We start from the raw sequence: 20,068 nt of genomic DNA on the forward strand, positions 1-20,068 counted from the left end.
AGCTTTGTCCACATACCACCTGTTATGTGCAGCGCAAGGTCTGGCACGGGCTCCCCGTCAGAACCCAAACAGTGTTCTCTGTTCCAGGTGGAGACCTAGAAGCAGAGAGAAGACACATCTAAAAGGGAAAACACTGGACTGCACTCTCTGAGCAACAGCCCTTGGAGACACTTCAGGAGGCAGCCGCCCAACTGGCAAGGCCTGTCTCAGGCAGCTGTGTGCCCAGGAACAGGGAGCAGGGTGCATAGAGCAGAGTGGGGCCTTGCCATCTGTCACAGGCCTGCCACTCTCTGCATTTTAGGCAAGGTGGGAGTGGGAGGGCATCGGCAGAGAAGCAACCGCTCACCAGGCTGAGCCACACGCCACAGCTCCCCTCAAACAAGCTCTTTCTCTAAACATTTAGACTCCTTCACAGCTGCTATGTGGTAGTTGCCAGTGTATATGGTCCCATAATTAAGGGCATGGAGTTTGGAGTCAGAAAACCCTAGGTTTGGGCAGCCCATGGAATGGGAGAATATATTTGCAAATGACACTACAGATAAAGGACTGGTATCCAAGATCTACAAAGAACTTCTCAAACTCAATACACGAGAAACAAATAAACAAATCAAAAAATGGGCAGAAGATATGAACAGACACTTTTCCAATGAAGACATACAAATGGCTAAGAGACACATGAAAAAATGTTCAAAATCATTAGCCATCAAGGAAATTCAAATCAAAACCACACTGAGATACCACCTTACGCCAGTTAGAATGGCAAAAATAGACAAGGCAAGAGACAACAACTGTTGGAGAGGATGTGGAGAAAGGGGATCCCTCCTACATTGTTGGTGGGAATGCAAGTTGGTACAGCCACTCTGGAAAACAGTGTGGAGGTCCCTTAAAAAGTTAAAAATTGAGCTACCCTATGATCCAGCCATTGCACTACTGGGTGTTTACCCCAAAGATACAGACGTAGTAAAGAGAAGGGCCATATGCACCCCAATGTTCATAGCAGCAATGTCCACAATAGCTAAATCGTGGAAGGAGCCGAGATGCCCTTCAACAGATGACTGGATTAAGAAGTTGTGGTCCATATATACAATGGAATATTACTCAGCTATCAGAAAGAACGAGTTCTCAACATTTGCTACAACATGGACGGCACTGGAGGAGATAATGCTAAGTGAAATAAGTCAGGCAGAGAAAGACAACTATCATATGATTTCTCTCATCTATGGAACATAAAAACTAGGAAGATCGGTAGGGGAAGAAAGGGATAAAGAAAGGGGGGGTAATCAGAAGGGGGAATGAAACATGAGAGACTATGGACTATGAGAAACAAACTGAGGGCCTCGGAGGGGAGGGGGGTGGGGGAATGGGATAGACTGGTGATGGGTAGTAAGGAGGGCACGTACTGCATGGTGCACTGGGTGTTATACACAACTAATGAATCATCGAGCCTTGCATGGGAAACCGGGGATGTACTGTATGGTGACTAACATAATATAATAAAAAATCATTAAAAAAAAAAAAAAAAAGAAAACCCTAGGTTTGAATTCGGCTCCATCATGTACAAGTGCGGGTTTTGAAACATCAGTCTGCTCTTTTGTAAAATGTAAATTATAATAATTATTAATAATATAATAATAATGAAAGTTGCTGTGAGAATTAAATTCAGTAATAACTTTAAAGAGCTCAGGGCAGTGCTTCAAAAAATACATAGTAGCAGTTAAGTAAAAGAAACCTTTTCCGTGCTGAGACAAGTCTCTGAAGGTAAAACATTCTTATTTCATAGGTGGTAGGTCTTCCGTCTTGGTTTTGGAAGTAAAAGTAGCAATGGAGCTTTTCAGCACACTTTGATGGGCATTCAGAGCCCTTGGGGATCTTGGGAAAAGGCAGATTCTGGTTCAGCAAATCTGGAGTGGAGCCTGAGAGTCTGCATTTCTGGTAAGTTCCCAGTCCTGACGCTGCTGGTCCAGGGGCCACACTTGGTGTAACAAAGTTCTGGGAAACCAGCTGCGTGACCTTGGGCAAGCCATCTCATTTCTCTAGGCTTTGGCTTTCTAAGATGCAAAATTTTTAGTTTATCTAGATCATTTCACATTCCTACCACACTACCATGCTGTGATAGATTATCCACAAAAATGGCTGCCAACGGTTCCTCCCACCCTACCTGTCCTTCTGCAGTGTGACTCTGCTGCTCCTCCCATTGAGAGGTGGAGTCCCTCCCCTTAAATCTGGCTTGTTCTGTGACCTGTTTGGACCAGGAGAATGTGGCAGAAGTAAAGTTATGTGATTTCTAGGTCTAGGCCTGAGTAAGCTTAGCAGCTTCCACTTTTTGTCTGCTTAGAACCCAGTTGCCATGTAAAAACAAACTTGAGCCAGACTGCTGAATGAGAAAGGAGGGAGAGGGCTAGCTAGCCCTCAGCTCTAGGCACTGCAGCTGAGATGCCAGATATGTGAGCACAGCCATGTTGGACATTCCAGCTCCAGGTGACCTCCTAGCTTTCACAAGTGGCTCCAGCTGAGAACTCAAGCAGCAGATGAGCCACCCTGCTGATCCCAATCCACAGAAATGATGAAAAATAATAAGTCTGTTTCAAGCTATTAGGTTTTGGGTGCTTCATTACACAGCAAGTGTAGCAGATATACATGTTCTGCTTGCATAGGAGATAACAGAAATTTTAAAAGCCAAAACACTTGGAAGAACTATATTGAAACATGCCTACCAACTGGAGGGCAGAATATATGCCAAGATCTGACTTATGCATTTAGAGTAGATCTTCTTCATGAAGTCCTCTTTTCCATATTCAATTCAATTTCGTAAGTATTTATTCAGGGCTACTGGGTAATGTGAGAAAAGTTGGAAACATAATTCTAAGAAATTTGTAATATATTTGGGAATACTAATATTTTACAAAGAAAACAATTAGCAAATATGCCTCAATCAATAACAGTACACTAAAGCATATACCTGAGAATCAGAATATTTTAACATTAGAAATAAATTCTATGGATATCTAGAAAAAGTTGTTAGTGTATTTTAGACTTATCAGAGAACAGTCCAATAGAGGAAGTACAACTTGAATCTGGATAAATGGAGGAGTAAAAACAAGTATGTAATGATTCAGCAATGGTGTTCAAATCTGGTATAGAAAACTGAAAATGTCAGCCCTACTGACAAATACATTCTAGAAAGTTCTCAAAGTCCTTTATACAGAGAATGACAATTTTTTTAAAAAGTAGGATCCATGTTCAGCATGGAGCCCAGTGTGGGACTTAAACTCATGACCCTGAGATCAAGACCTGAGCTGAGATTGAGAGTCGAACACTTAACTGACTAAGCCACCCAGGTGCCCTGAGCATGATAATTTTAAATACACTCTTAAAATTTTATTTGCTATGGCACATGGCACACATAATTTCACTAAACTAGTAAATTGTGAGGATACAAGAATGTCTTAGAATATATGCTCCAGAAATAGAAATAGAATTTCAGGGATGTCACAGAGGTAAAAACTGTGAAGGTACAGTGTTAAAGCCAAAAGATGACTATGTAGAACTTTGAAGGCAAAAGGCGTACACAAACTAGCACTGGAAAATTAACAGAAAGGATTTGATGGGTGCAGTGATCAGCTTTAGGCCTCTCATCCACATCTCAGTCATAATGTGCTCTTTGGAAAATATGTTGGATTAAATGGTTGCTACTGGTCATGTGAAACCTCAGAATTAAAATTTTCCAATAATATTCCAATAAAATGAGTTTTATATTTAAGATGCAAGAAAATATAAAAATGTACTTATTTGTATCATCTTCATAAAGCATTTTCTGTAAGGAAATTATGTACTTACAAATCATGTTTTAACTGTACTAGATAATAAATAAATCAATCCACTTTGTTAGAACAGGAAATTAATCTTGTAGGCACCTTCTCAAAACTCCATTTATCTATGTTATCATTTCGCTACCTCTTTCCTCATGATAATGCAAGGAGAAAAAACACAATCCTGATATACTGGTAATGTGAGACCTCAGAATAGTACCCATTTTAGATGAAAGTTTCAACCAAAAATCATAGCCGACAAAAAAAGTCATGGTCAAGTGTTCACATACTCACGAAGAGACAAAAGACTGGCTTCGTAATGGTATAATGTTACCTTCCTACTAGCATATAGCTCAGTGCCAGGTACACTGTTAGTAAATAGAGTCATTAAATGAATGGATGTCAGTGTGTGCAAGCTTCTCCAGGGAGGAGACATCTGAGCAGAGACATGAGTGATAAAACATTGCAGATGAAGGGAACAATTTGCACAAAATCATGAGTCAGAAGGGAGGGTTGATATTAAGAAATGATTATCAGGTAACAACAACAATAATAGTTAAAAACAGAAATAGAATAAGTAAAACAGAAAAAATATAAACAAAAAATGAAAGATGGGATTACTGGACCTGGTTTGTATGTGAGTGAGCGTGTGTGCATATTCCCCCACTTTGGGCTTTTGAGTTTTGTATTGGAAAGGGGACGTGTTCCCATGGCAAATATATTCAAGACACAGAACTTCCAACCCATTAGCCCCAGTCCCCTGGGAGGATTGTGTTCAACCCCATCAGCAATTATCTGTAATACAGGATAACCATCTTTACCTGAGAGTAGGCTTTGAAAGGGCAAAGCACAGTCCTTGTCAGACGAGGGTCCTTCAAGTTCATGTTGAATTGCCTAGAGAAAGACCTTCTGACCTCTCTGTTTGCTTTTCAAAGCACTGAGTTGGTCTGTGCTTCTTAACCAGGGGAAAAAAAAAAAAAAAAAAAAAGGCTGGGGGGGGGGTGCGGCAATGTCTAAATCGATCTCCTCTCTGTAATTCCAACATGTTTCCCAGTTGTTTCCTTCTAGAAATCCACTGTACTGAAACAGAAGACTCCCTAATTATCGTCTTAAAAAACTTCAGAAAATAGAAGTGCATACTGGAGGAAAATTATGAATGGGGAGTACAAATTGGCGGGGTTTGAATCATTGATTATTACTGGATACACCCTCTTGATGTGTGTGAGGAAAGCTGAGAAACTAACAAATGTGCATCCTGCAAAATAAGGTGCCCTCTAAGCTGAGCATCTCACAAGGGCACTTTGGTTTTATAAGTATGCTGCCATAAATTCATCCCAGCCACTGAAAGTACAGATGGAATAATCAATCACATAAATGAGCTCAATAAGATTTTTTTTTAGTAGGCTCCATGCCCAATGTGGGGCTCGAACTCACCTGAGATTAAGAGTCTCATGCTCTATCGAAAGAGCCGGCCAGGTGCCCCTCAATACAATTTTGCTTTATTTGAGTATATATTCAACTCAAAGCTTTGAAATAATAGATTTTGTGCATTGTTAATTAAGCTTATTGAATAGAGACAATTTGTTGAGTAGCACTTTTAAGTCTTTTGGGGGGAGGAGGGAGTCATGTGCCTCTTTGAGAAGAATACCTCAACAGATAAGAACGTGCACCAAGTATGGAGGAATTCACGGGTCCCCTGAGTCTACTGTGGAAGGCCCCTGCCTTCGAGACACTGGAAGATAACAGTAATACCTCAGGTCTGTGTGGCCCTGGAAGAAGAATTTTCATTCTGTACGTGATGTGTACACCCAGGCAGGCCGTGCTGACATACAGCTGTATTTTTTTTTAATATTTAAAAAATCCTTTTAATTGTTGTAAAATACACATAACATAAAGTTTACTATGTTAACCATTTTTTAGTGTACAGTTCAGTTGTGTTAAGTGTATTCGCACTGCTGTACAACCAGTCTCCAGAACTCTTCTTGTCTTGGGAAACTCTACCTATTAAACAACAAGTCCCTATTTCTCCCTCCCTGTCCCTCGTGACAACTACCATTTTACTTTGTTTCTACGAATTTGACTACTCTAGGTGCCTGATATAAGTGGTATATAAGAGAATATTTGGGGTTTTCTTGTCTGTCTTATTGCACTTTGCATAATGTTTTGAAGGTTCTTCACCTATGTTGTAGTATTTGTCAGAATTTCCTTTCCTTTTAAAAGCTGAATAATATTCCAGTGTATCTATATACCATATACCACATTTTGCTTACCTTTTCATGTGTCAATACAGCTTTGGGTTGCTTCCACCTCTTGGCTATTATGAATAATTTTGCCATAAACATGCATGAATGGATATTATCTCTTCGAGATCCTGCTTTCAATTCTTTTAGATATATATACCGAGAAGTGGGATGACACGATGGTTTTAATACAGCCATTTTGATGGGCCCTTTTTATGCAAGGAACACCATAACTCAGCAATTCTGAATCAGGTCCCTTGTCAAAAGGGTCCCTCCAAAATGTGAAATTGGTGTTTCATTACCAAGTCATGCACATGACAGACTTTCTGATTCTTACGCTATACTTATTCCCTCCTCGATTATGTGAATTTTACTTTCAACTTTATTCCTTTCAGTATTTTTTAGAATTTTTACAAGTATGCATTAAATTTATAATAAAAAGGCAATAAAGATCTTTTAAAATCTGTTAGAACTACGTATTTAAGGGTATCTCAATGATCTCTTAACACATCAATTAAAAGGAAATTTATAATATGAATATTAGTAAATGAATTCTATATAGAGAATATGTATATATTCTAATAAAATATATATTAGATCTGTTAGAAATTTATTTGAAGACTTTCTGTCCAAAATGGAGCCAAGAATAAAGACACATAAATTCTTCCTCCTCTTAACCTTTAGTGTCCAACATAACACTGATGAATGAAATAGTATACTCAAGAAGACTTCAAATAACAGAGGTGTCTATCCCTGAATTATCAAAAGGAAAAGAAAATAAGTTAAATTTTTAGTTGAGTAAGTATAATTCTTCATTACATGTAAACAAGTAGAGCGATTATAATTTTAACATGAGATGTAGACCATTCAAGATGTTATGGCAGTTCCAAAAATGAGTGGTCACTCAGCTTAGAATGACCAAAAGTCCTTTATGAGCTGAGGACAACGGTGAGCACATGATTCCCTGTCATGGGTAGTTTGCCTACCAGATAGTGCCTGAAACTTTTACCTTCCAACTTTTGACTCACATCTTGTTCCAAACCCACCACAGGGAGATACAGCCCCAGGATGGAGACAGGACATCCATTTGTTTATTTCCTGGTTGTCAGAACAGCTAAAATTTTAATGTTTTGGTTGGGGGGGGGGGTTGTCACATCAACATGGTAGCATCAACAGGAACCTGAGTCACACTAGCTCTAACAACACAACTGGGTTAAAACTATTTCATTAAAAGAATCTCTTCAAAATACCACATGCCCATTTATGCTGCCCAAAGTCAAACCCAAGAACCTGGCCTATGTCATTCCAATTATTGTCAGGTCATCAAAAATTGGCTTCAGAACATACTCCTTTTGGAAGTGTCCTTGATGATTGCTTTGCAACTCTGCCTGTGCATATGTACTGCAAGATTCAGTACCCTTAGCAACCTAGAATTTCTACTTATTTGCTTATGGCTGTTCTCAAGCACTACAAACACAAAGGGTAAAGGCGCTAGCTCTCCTAGTTAGACTCTTCAGTGTTTTCAGAACAGGGACCAGGTCTACTCTTTCTTTTCCATCCCCTCCCCACCCTAGAGCTTAGTATAATGCTCTGAATGTCAGAAATCTGTTAATTTTAAGACAGTCTCTTCTAGAAAGATTAGAGAACCCTTTACCACGATATCATAAAAAAGGAACCTGGGTGGATGAGTGCCCTTGAGACTACAGCATAAGCTAGACGCATCTCTCCCTCTCTCACATAAGAACAAATCCTCATGACAATTCACTGAGAATTTTGGTGGAAAAAAAAAACACCATTTTTTTCCAGCTTTATTGAGGTATAAAAAATAGATTATTCAACCAATTTCCAAGGCTCTGATTTCTTTGTACCAGGGACTACCAATTTGTATTTTCAGCCCAGACTAGTCTTTTAGGGCCTGTCTACTAGGTATTATTACCTCAGAGGCCCTTTCTACTTCAAAATTGTCCCAAGCTTAGCTCACTTAGCCCATAAAATATCAGCTCCACAAGAGCTGGGACTTGGTTTTGTTCACTGTCAGATCCCTAGGACCTAAAATAGTGCGTATCATGCAGGTGGGTGTTCAATAAAGATTTGTTGAATGAACTGATGAATGAATGAGTGAAAAGATCTTCCCAGAAGGCCGAGTCTTCCATTACTGCTACACATTGCTGGAGTGTTCTTTGGCACTTGACAGTTAAGATTGAAACCTATACTTCTTCCCATTATCTCATCCCTCCAGTTTCCTCTTCTTCCATCAAAGCACCCTCTCTGATGCCTCATCCCTATCTGTCTCTAAATATGCTCAGAATCTACTATCAAAAAACCAAATGTTCCTTTATTATACAAGCTATCCAGAAATCTGTTTCCAATCTCAGTTCTCCAGCCCGACCTCACCCTTCATACCCTTGTAATCTTGAAAACCTTAGAGCTCCCAACTTGAATCCCACTTTGTCTCCTCTGAGCCTTTCTCAGGCAAGGTCTGGCTTGCTTGCGATGCCCAGCTATCTCTTTCGTATCCTTTAATTCCCACTGCAGACATTACCTCCCCTATGGAACCTTTCCCAGTACCGTCCTCCTCCCAGGCAAGCCAACAAAGCGGTCTTCCTCTGTGCTCTCGTTATACCTTAATCCAGGACTTCCCAAACTTTTTCACATTTTGGTACACACAGAAGAAGTTTAAGGGTAAAGGGGCAAGGCTGTGCATGGCCATAAGCAATTGGCCTGGATCTCATGACACCACAGTCCTCATGCAGCAACGTCTGGGTACACTTGTAACCCAGTCATAGCATACCAGCATGACATGTCACACTAGTTGGTAGCTCTGCTCTCAGCATGTCACAATCACTGCATTCACCCCATTGCATTATAATTATTTGTGTTTGTCCTTCATTGCACCTGTGAAGTCCTCAAGGGCAAGAACCCTGTATTCTCATTTTTCATGTTTCAAATTATCACACAGTAAAGTTGACTTTTTGATGTACAGTTCTATAAATGTTCTATAAATGTTATCACATGTATAGATTCCTGTAACCATGATCACAACTAGGATACAGAATAGCTCCATCACATCCTTCCCTAACCCTTCACCCCTGGCACCCATTGATCTGTTCTCTGTCACTATAGTTTTGTCTTTTGGGGAATGTCATATAAATGGAATCATACAGTACATAACCTTTTGCAACTGGCTTCTTTCACTCAGCATAATGCCTCTGACATTTATCCAAAATTGTTGTGTGTATCAATAGTCTGTTCCTTTTTATTGCTGAGTCGTATTTCATTGTGAGGATTTAACACAGTTTGTTTATCCAGGCGTCCCTTGAAGGATGCTTGGGTTGTTTCCAGTTTGGGGCAATTTTGAACACAGCTGCTATAAACTTCTGTGAAAGGTTTTTCTGTGAACATGAGTTTTCATTTCTCTGGGGAAATACCCAGGAGTGGGACTGTATGGGTTTTATAGCAAACGTATATTTAGCTTTATGAGAAGCTACCAAATAGTCTCCAAAGCGGCTCTAGCACTTTGCTGGTCCACTGCACTGGCAACCCATGAGAGTTCTGGTTGCTCCACAGCCTGGCTAGCACTTGGCACGGCCAGCACTTTTCCTTTTTGCGATGCTAGTAGGTGTGGCGCAGCGTCCCGCTGTAGCCTTGACGTTTATCTTTGTACCCCAGCACTTAGCACGTGGGTAGGTTATCCATAAATATTCATTAAACTGAAATCAACTCATCCCATTTTTAACTTCTGTTTTTACCCTCACTACTGTTTTTATACTTTCTACCAAGCTTTGGGTTTAAAAACCAAAGAAACTGCAGAAAAGTGTTACATTCCTTCCTACCTGCCTGTACTCACTCCTCCTACCAAGTTCTAAATGAATCATTCTTCCTACTAGGAGATTAGAATCTTCCTACCAGAAGATACAGCAACATAACTTACAGCTTTCTCTCAAATTTACACTGAACCTGAAGGCTTACAATCCAGATTGCTTCTGAAAAGCTCTGCTATCCTTGCTACTAGCTTACCAGAGAACAGTAAGACTAATCATCAGTAGGTAGGTAACTGGATGAGCCAGGCACTATGAAAGGAGATGTTGTTTTAATAACTAACTTACCCCTCCAACCCCAAGAGGTAGGTATGATCCTCATTTTACAGACATGAGGACTGAGACTTAATGAAACTGACAAAGTTGCCCAAAGCCATACAGCCAGGAAATGAAGCAACACCCAGGTCAGACTAATTCCGGAAACTACGGTCCTGACCATTCTGTGCGGCCGCTCTGCTGGGCAAAGGAACCAGGTGCTCTTTAATCAACAACAAAAACAACCTCAAGTCACTTTAATTTTGAAGGTAATAAAACTGCAGGCAAGTGAACCATTCTCAGGGACCTCCCAGTCTCGGGTCCCTGCACTGCCTGACTGGAGGACAGACTAAGGATTTTAGATCTTATTCCTGTGAAAAGTCAGCAGCACAAGTGAGACTCAATTGAGTGAACTGGACCAGCAGCACTTGCTCTGTGAAGACTGCCCCCGCGCATTGAATCTTGAACCACGTTTACATAGTTCTATGTTCTATACCTGACAGCATCCTCTGCTGTAGATATGAGCTGAAGTTATAATAATGGCTTGCTTTTTTGTGTTGAGTCATTAAAAATAAAATCATATTTTATGTATAAAAAGAAAACTAATAATATGCTAACTCAGATCATCTAATGACTAAGCACATCCAGGGATAACATCAAACTTCAGTCTTCAGAGACTTATCTAGCACTAATTCTAATAAAACAAGACACACTAGACTTTTCACTGGATACATGGAGTTAAAACTGGCCAACAAACTATCAAACCGGAATTCAGGGGTTTGGCTTTAGTATTTTGATATACAATATTTCTTATCTCTTTTATTACCTACTTTCTCCCAAACCTGTAAATAATACGCTTCAATGAGCTTGGAGCTGAATCTATTTCTTTTCGTGTTACTGATCAGGCAAGCAAGAGACACAAATCTCAGGATCCTAGGTCTTAAGCAGTCATTCTCCTTAATCCAAATATATTCAATCATTTCATCCTTTGGGTATGAAATCAGGAAGAAAATGCGTGCATAAAAAGAAAAGTTATCCAATGAAATGACATCACAAGCAAACAGTAGTTTTGGGAGATCAGAGTTGTTCCAAAATGTCACAGTTTTGTGCGTTTTAATCCCACAGAATGACAACATCAGTTTCTAAATTTCCCTTACAATGAACTACACAACAGAAAGAGGTTTCATTTGCACCCATGCAAATTGTCACAACTGTTTTAAAACAGATAGTGCTACCAAGTGATTACTACTATGGAAAATTATGGCAACTCTAAACACATTTGGCTCAAAGTCTCACGTAATAAAAGTCAAGGGTAATGATTTTTACCCATTTGGAGAGCTTCTCTTAACCTGTGGCAGTTTCTTTATACGTGGGCCTCCACACAATGTTCCTACTGCAACGCTTAAACACTCAATAATCATAGAACCTGCTGAAAGAATACCATTTAAACAAATTTATAAGTGCCAGTGATTAATGAGGAAGCATTAAATAGCAGAATGACTGGAAACTTTCCAATTGGCATTGCAAAGTGTATGCATTACTGACAAATTTCTCATACTTCGAAGTTCAACACCTCAAGAAAGACTTACATATTTTTATAAACCATAAGCCACTCATCAAGGATCTGAACTTTCTGTAAAAAGTAGTTTTTTCCAAAGGAGAAAAACTTTTTATCAAGACCACTGGAGATAAAGAAGCAATTAAATACAAACCAATTTGTATAGCCAACATGCATTTTCTGTTTAAAAATCAAAACTTTTCATCCTGACAGATACATTTGTCACTGAGAAGATACCACTTTTAAAAGAAAATAAACACAGCACAATCCAATTTCCCTTGCAAACAGAGCAGTCAAAAGTTTACTGTGAATGATAGCCTATTATAATACCATATATAAGGACGAGCAGCTAAAGTCAGTTTCTCTCTTCCCGAAAGTGCCTCTGGACAGTTAGTCTTAAGGAAATAAACAGCCAAAGAAGTATACGGTTGTCATACTTTTCTTGATAGGATATTCCTGCCTCACCTCCAATATTCTTTTTAAAAATTAGAATTACTGAGACAAAATTCAGAAGGATCCCATCACTCTTCTATCAAAGGCATCATTTTTGTATAATTCTGAGACATGGTCTTCAACCCATGTCCAAATAAATTCATCCTACCAAAAAACATAAGCTAATCTCAGAAAACAATGATAAGACCCCGGATATTTGTACTTGAGGACTATTACTCACTGGCATATATGTTCTCCTTCGTCCTCTACTGCCTGGCCGAAGCCCCAGGGAATGGAAAAAGTCTGCCAAGTTTCTCCTTCAAGATCCTCGTCCATGGTAGGAAGGCAAAACAGCCCACCTTTTCCTAAGGATAGAAAAAAAGAACTCCGTTCTTTATTCTTTTAAAAGAAGAATGATTGTATCATTGCAAACAACTGCTAGGCAAGAAGAGTGAGAGAGGAAGGAGAGGAGGAATCGATGCTGAGAGGCCAATCATATTTCATCACTCAGCTACTTGGAAACCAGATATGCTTAGACAATCACGTGCTTTGAGAGATTTGAGGATGCAAAAGAGGAGTAGCTCTGTCTTTTGTAAATTATTAACAGGGACATTTTTTTCCTGACCATGAGCAAAGATATACAGGTTACCCATTTTGGAAAAATGCAATCAGGTTTGGAATAGAGCATATAAATCGACAAGTCAAGAAACAAGATTTCTCCTGATCAAAGTTCTGCCCCTGACCACTATGAATCAAGACAGCCCGGTGCAGTTAGAATCAGAGCGATAGTATACTGGGAACGAACTGGCACCTCTGACAGTCTGAACAGGTCACAACTGCAGTTTCAGCATTTGCCTCTGACGAAAATGAGTATTTGCTCTTCCTCATCTGAGAACGCACTATGGGGTATTTTGCGCTATCAGCTGGAATAAAGCCACCTGCACACAACTCACACAGCTCTCTTAGATTTCAAAGTGCTGCTTAACTTCTCTCACGGCTTTCTTGTGTTTCATCCAAATTTGATATGTAGCGTGTCTACCTTAAAGCTATTCAAAAGTTGCCGATTTTAATGCTAGATCCTACCCAGTAATTTAAACCCAGTGGAAAAACGCCAGTCCAGGAAGCCTTCAAAAAGTAACATCTTAAAAAAAAAGCATTGGTTTCTCATGGCAAAGACAGGGGACACTGGGGGCACATTGTGTTGAGCGGTATGGAATGTCTCTTTTTCTCTAGACCGGGATTTCTCCACCTCAGCATTATTGACATTTTGGGCCGGATAGTTCTTTGTTGTGGGGCTGCCCTATACGTTGGAGGCTGCTGAACAGCATCCCTGGCCTCTAACCACTAGATGCCAGCAGCATCTCTCCAGCTGTGACAACCAAAAATGGCTCCAGACATTGCCAAATATCCCCTAGGAGGTAGAATCACCCCCAGCTGAAACCACTGTTCTAGACCCATTTCTTTGGTGAAGTTGTTCAAAAGAGGAGTGTTATTTACATTTGAGATAGGCTCCTGCCAAAGACAAGTGGTAGGTAAAGTCAAGGCTGTGGGTGAACCATACGACGCATATGCAGGTGGCCAATCCGATTTGTCAAAATGGAGACATATCTGAAGTGGGGAATACCAAGTCTCCATGGACATTTGCTAAACTGCTCACTACCCGTGATGATTAATTGTGTCACCTTGACTGGGCTATGGGTGCCCAGATTTTTGGTTAAACATTATTTTGGGTGTACCTGTGAGGGTGCTTCCAAATGGATTAACATTTCCATCAGTAAACTGAATAAAGCAGACTGCCCTCCCCAATGTGGGTGGGCCTCATACAGTCCCCTGGAGGTCTGAATACAACAAAAGGTGGAGTAAGAGAGAAATTGTTCTCTCTGCCTAGCCTTGAGCTGGGCCATGGGTCTTCTCAGGCACTCTGACTGGAACTTATACATTGGCTCTCCTGGGTCTCCAGCTTACAGATGGCAGATCATGGGACTTCTGAGCCTCCAGAATCATGCAAGCCAATTCCTTAGAATACATCTCTATGAACCCTTGCCCAAATACGTGCGTGTGTGGATTCTATTGGTTCTGCTTCTTGGACAGTCCTAACTAATACACTACTATAGTTTGCAAGTCTCCCAAACCTGCCATTTAAAATATGCTAATTTCCCCTTAGTTACATATCCTTCATTTTACCTTGGTTTCTGTCATCCCATTGCAAGTAGGGTTTGCTCTGGCAAACTATTCTGAGCTGATCTTTGACAGCCAAACAAATCAAGGCAGAGATAATGAGGACATAGATTCCCTGCCTATTCGTGTAACCTTAACCAACCCCAGTTGCGATGTTTCCTTATGAGCCTTAGATTGGTGCAAAAAAAAAAAAAAAAAAAAGCCTTTCCAATTAAATACAATAACAGCAGTCTATTTAAATTCAACACTGAGAAAATTAGGCAGATGGTTTCAAAAGCAAAACTGCGGTTGGAGTCCACAGGTGATGGCAGACATCTTGTCATTAAGAAGAATGGCATGCCTAAGGGAGCAATCTTGCAGACAGGAAGTTGTCTTGGGGGAAGGAACAGCCTTCAGAGCCTCAGAATTTGCTGAGTAGGAGTGGGTGTGACCCAAAGGAAGGCAAGTTCCTCACATGATCAACTGTGTCAGTACGGCCATCTGTCCTCTCCAGGGCTCATTCTGGAAATTAGTGTGGAGGGGTCAGTCTCTAAAGTGCTGAGGTTTGTGCTTTCAGGCTCCTCTGAAAAAAGGGTACTGAATAGGCAGGGAAAGAGAGGTGCATGCCCCATTTGCTTTGGGATAGGAAAGAGAACCAGAGTATTTAATAGAGCACATTGGTGTCCCGAAATTGGTAATCCATGTCCTCCTCTATGGGCTGGATCGGAGGAGGAGGAGGCTGTCTACCTTGGGAAATGTCCAGGGTGATCAACGTGGCCTGGATGGGGGGGAAGGACCCTCCAGTTAAGCGCTGGGTCCTCAAAGCAGGAGCTTCAAGAAATAAATCTATTTCTAGCCTATTCCCCATGTTTATTCCTTGGCTGTGTGCTGTGGATTTTTCTTTTCTTTTCTTAACTTGGCAGTACTCATTTCTTAATAATGTCAAGAGCTACCAACTGGATTGCTGCAGTTTTACATCATAGCTGGATGGCAAGGATTTATTAAACACCTGCCAAATGGTCTGCACAGTGGCAAATATGAAAGACTTAGATCACATGCTGCTACCCTCAAAAAACTTATATTCTAGGATTCTACGGGGAGATGGTAAATATCCACGAGCAGCAGATTTGGAATACTTCATGTCATGTTCTCATTTGTTTTTACATCAAACTGGATTATTTTGCCTACTTCAAAATACTAAGATAGACTTTGAGTGATTTTATTTATTATTTTTTAAGATCTTATTTATTTATTAGACAGAGAGAGAGAGAGGGAGAGAGAGTGTGCAAAAGCAGGGAGAGGGGCAGAGGGAAAGGGAGAAGCAGGCTCCCTGCTGAGCAGGGAGCCCAGGGCTCCATCCCAGGACCCCAGCATCAAGAAACTGAGCCAAAGGCAGACACTTACCCAACTGAGCCACCCAGGCATCCCTTTGAGTGATTTTAAATTACTTATGAACATAATCATCTTTTTTGACTTGCCAATAGAAAAATAAGACTACTATTTTATAGTTGAGAAGACAATTTTATAACACTCTAAGGAAGATGTTGAGAATTATTTCAAATTGTTCAGATAAAGTCCTTAATTCTGGGTCTGACATTCAAGGTCTGACATTTCAGTGCCATGGTTTTCCACCTCTAAACATTTGTTTTTTTCTCTGTCCTCCCATTAGAACACCAATTGCCTTCTTCCTGACCGAAATCAATCTTTCCTCAAACACCTGATTCACAGCTTACTTCCTATGATGCCTTCCACTTTCTCCAAGACAATTAATCTCGCCAACTCAGTACTTGGAAAGGACACAGTACCTCTCTAAAGCAGCTATCACATTCTGCCATACATTACAGGTACTTGTGTACAAGTCTACTAAGTTCACTTATTGTTCTAATAGGCTTCTTGTAGACACTTTAGCATTTTCTACATAGATGACTGTGTAATCTACAAATGAAATCAGTTTTGCTTTTTCTTCTTCTCATCCTTCTCTCCCCACTTCTCCCCCTTGCCTTAATGTACTGGTTAGAACCCCCAGTACCATGTTGAATAGAAGTGGGGAGAAGGGAAATCCTTGCCCCGTTCCTGACCTTATGGGGAAATCATTCTTAAATAGTGGAAAGAGCTGATAAACTGAACTTTATCAAAATTTTTAAAGCATGGTGTTCAACAGGGTGGGTACAGAGAAAATATTTTTGTGTTTCTGCAGAGGTAGGGATTTCTGAATAAATTTTGCTGAAAACTTGGGATCCAGAGCAAGAGCAAGCCTTGGAAAGGTAATTTAGAACAGTATAGATACTGAGAGAACTCCAGACAGATTCACCTAACTCTGGAGGTATATGTTAACGTTTCAAGGGAAAATGAGGCTCAGGACCTTGGAGAGCCAGAGTCATTGAGGCTTCTCTGGTCCTTAAAAAGCTACATTCCAAAAGGTTAAAGTGAGAACCCAGGATCCTTTCATCCCATCCCCAAGAAGCAAAAGTTTTATTCCCTCTTTTTGAGAGAAGAGGGGGGAGACAATTGCCTCTTTCTCCTGTATACAAGCAGAGAAAATCCATTCTTCTCCATCCCTCACCTATGGATCATCTGGTCCCTCACAGGAGAGATTTTTCCATCTGACTTTCATCGTGAGGTCCCAGGCGGTAAGGTCTGGGGCAAAGGAGCCAATGTGATGATTATTATGTAAATAACACTAATGATAGTCTGTCTCTGATTCAGAAACCTTGTGGACACAATCAGGATAAAATTAACGAGACAAGTACTAAAAGCCCCAGAAAAAGACTATGCTTTGCTTTCTCTGTCTCTCTTGCTGCAGGAGGCTATAAAGAATAGGTCTTAATTTTCTGAAAATTGGTAAATGCCTTCAGGTTAAAAGCAGCTTCTGTGCTCATTTACCTGCCAGGTTTCTCCTTCATTTTTTTTCCTTTTTTTTTTCTTGTGATTAAATATACATAACATTAAATTTGCCATTTTAACCATTTTTAAATGTACAGTTCAGTCACATTAAGTATACTCACAATGCCATGCAACCGTCTCCGCTACCTATTTCTAAAACTTTTTCATCATCCCCAGAAGAAACTCTGTAGCAATAATTCCCCATAACCCCTTCCCACAGTCCCTGGTAATCCCCATTCTACTTTCTGTCTCCATGAATTTGCCTAGTCTAGGTACCTTATGTAAGTGAAACCACACAGTATTTGTTTTTTAGTGTTTGGCTTATTTTACTTAATATAATGCTTTCAAAGTTTATCCATCTTGTTACATGTACGAGAATTTCATTCCTTTTTATAGATGAGTAATATTCCATGGTATGGACAGAGCACATTTTTATCCATTCATCTGCTGATGGACACTTGGGTTGTTTCCACATGTTGCATATGGTGACAAATGTTGCTATGAATATTGATGTACAAGTATGTTTGAGTTCCTGCTTTCAATTCTTTTGAATAAACACCTAGGAGTGAAATTGCTGGATCATATGGTATTTCTATGTTTAACTTTTTGAGAAACTGCCAAACCGTTTTCCACAGCAGCTACACCATTTTTCATTCCCACAGCAATGCACGAAGGTTTCAATTTGCCGCGTCCTTGCCAACGCTTGTTATTTTACACTTTCCTTCACTTTTGTGCTTTTGTCAGCTCTCCGGTAATTTTAAGCTTTATAAAAAATATTTAATCCAGAGACTTGGTCTGAATAACTGACCCTGCCACTCTCAGAAATAGGAGACCTCCTTTTACTTCTTCTGCAAACTTCTATGACAGTACCACGCAGATTTGGTAATAAACCTCCAGGTAATATCATTGGCTCTATTCAATAACAAAAGTTTAACAGAGTAAAACGTAAAGATTTAATTGGCTATGTTAAATGATTCAGGAATTGGGCTCGCATCCCATCTAGCAAGAAGAAAGGAACCCAAGGAGCTATACAAAATGGAAGGCTTTTATAGACAGAAGGGAGCAGGGATAAAGAAAGAGCAGATTACGTCATCTCCCTTTGGGGGATAGAAGAGAGTCTATGTGGCAGATTACCTCATTGGTGCTAACCAGAAAATTCCAGACTCACCCATGAAGACTACATTCCCAGGGAAGTCAGAAACTGCAATTAGGCTAGGTAGTAAGCCCTGGTTTGGTGACGTGGGCCTGATACAAGTGACTCTATCTGGGGCCCATGGTTTTCTCTTTAACAGCTCTACAGCATCAGAGAAAACTTTTACTTCTGAGAGAATAGTTAGAACAAATACATCTTTAATTTTACATTAACATATATATTATTTTGAATTCCTACGTGCATTTTTAGTATTTCTCCATATACAGATTTCTGCCCTTCTCATGTGGCTGACACACTGTTAACACAGAGTGAACATGTTAACTCTAAAGATACATCATCTACAGAATGAATGATTTTTAAGTTGAAATCACCCTTTGGAGACCGGCCTGCTTAGTGTTTCATAAAAAATGTTTTTTGTCTAGTAACAATAAAAGCTGACTTTAATGAAAATTGAGGACATGTTAGTACTACTCTTCTGTTATCTACATGCTGTCATTTATTTTTGTATTTCCTTTTATTTTCTCCATAAAAGTTAGGAAATTTCACATAGCTTGCTGAGGATAAAACCAATCTTTTTCAACTCTGAACTTATAGTTAGAAATAATAAACATAGGATGAGATTTTATCCTTCCTGCCGAAAGAAAACGAAATATCATTAAAAACATAAATTGATTACAATCTTCTCAAATTGAATGGGGAATTTTCATCCCAAACTCCCTCTGTCAATCTAAATGCTCCAGTAATATTGTTCAAGGTTCAGATAAGTTGACTATTAAATAAATTAGCTTTGAACATGCAAGTGGCATTCAAAAACCTGGCTAGCCATGAAAGATTTAAGTTGAATTGTCCTTGCAATGAAAAATGAGGAAAGGATTAGAAAAGCTCATTACTTAGAATTCACACAGCAATTCATATTTTCTATGCTTCTATAATCAGATGCAAGTCATTGCTCTAAAAGGCCCTGTGCAGTTTTTAGTGGGCACCATTTTCCATAAAGCTCACAAAGGCAGAATTTCCTATTTCCACCAATCTTCCTTCCCTATCATTCATTCAATGTTTACTGAGTACCCAGAGTGAGCCAGGCACTGTGCCAGGCAGCAGGGCTAGAGAAATGATTAATGTCTGGACGAGTTCGTTGACTTTAGCACCTCCCTCCCCACAATGTTTGAGACTGCTGGTTGCAATTTTGTTGTACCGGGTTTTTGCCTCTTTGCCCAGGCTCTTTGATCATTCCTCATCCACCACTTCACACCCATCTCCTATTTGGTACTCAACATGTCTTTATCTCTAAAGTATTGCTATTCAGGTCTGCCTCACTCCCTCTATGTTCTACATCTTCTAAGCCAGTCCTAATCACTCTCCTTTCCTCAGCTCGGGAATTGGTCTAGGTGCAATGCCCACTGCCCCCAGTGAGAGTTGGGATTAAGGATGACAGGTAAAGGGGTGCCTGGGTGGCTCAGCCATTAAGCGTCAGCCTTCGGCTCAGGTCATGATCCGGGGTTCTGGGATCAAGCCCCGCATCGGGCTCCCTGCTTGGTGGGAAGCCTGCTTTTCCCTCTCACACTCCCCTTGCTTGTGTTCCCTCTCTCGCTGTCTCTGTCAAATAAATAAATAAAATCTTTCAAAAAAAAAAAAAAAAGGATGACGGTAAAATACAGGACTCCCACTATATTTGAATTTTAAATAAACAATAAAATTTTTTAGTGTAAGTATGTATATCCCGTGTAATATTTGAGATGGGACGTACTTATACTAAGCAATTA

At 40.0% G+C, this 20,068-nt stretch overlaps 1 long non-coding RNA gene across 2 annotated transcripts in view; it reads right to left on the reverse strand.

Annotated features, from left to right (window-relative positions):
* Positions 1-6,653: 6,653 nt before the first annotated feature.
* The window catches only part of LOC123797294 (uncharacterized), a 68,758-nt gene continuing 55,343 nt past the window's right edge, over positions 6,654-20,068 (reverse strand). For both annotated transcript variants that reach the window (XR_015723282.1, XR_006780923.2), the window contains one exon: positions 6,654-12,477. This is a non-coding gene — a long non-coding RNA (uncharacterized LOC123797294). The remainder of the gene's footprint in view (positions 12,478-20,068) is intronic.

Source organism: Ursus americanus, chromosome X (genome assembly GCF_024610735.1).
Source record: "Ursus americanus isolate L20-20 chromosome X, mUrsAme1.1.p, whole genome shotgun sequence".
NCBI lineage: Eukaryota > Metazoa > Chordata > Mammalia > Carnivora > Ursidae > Ursus > Ursus americanus.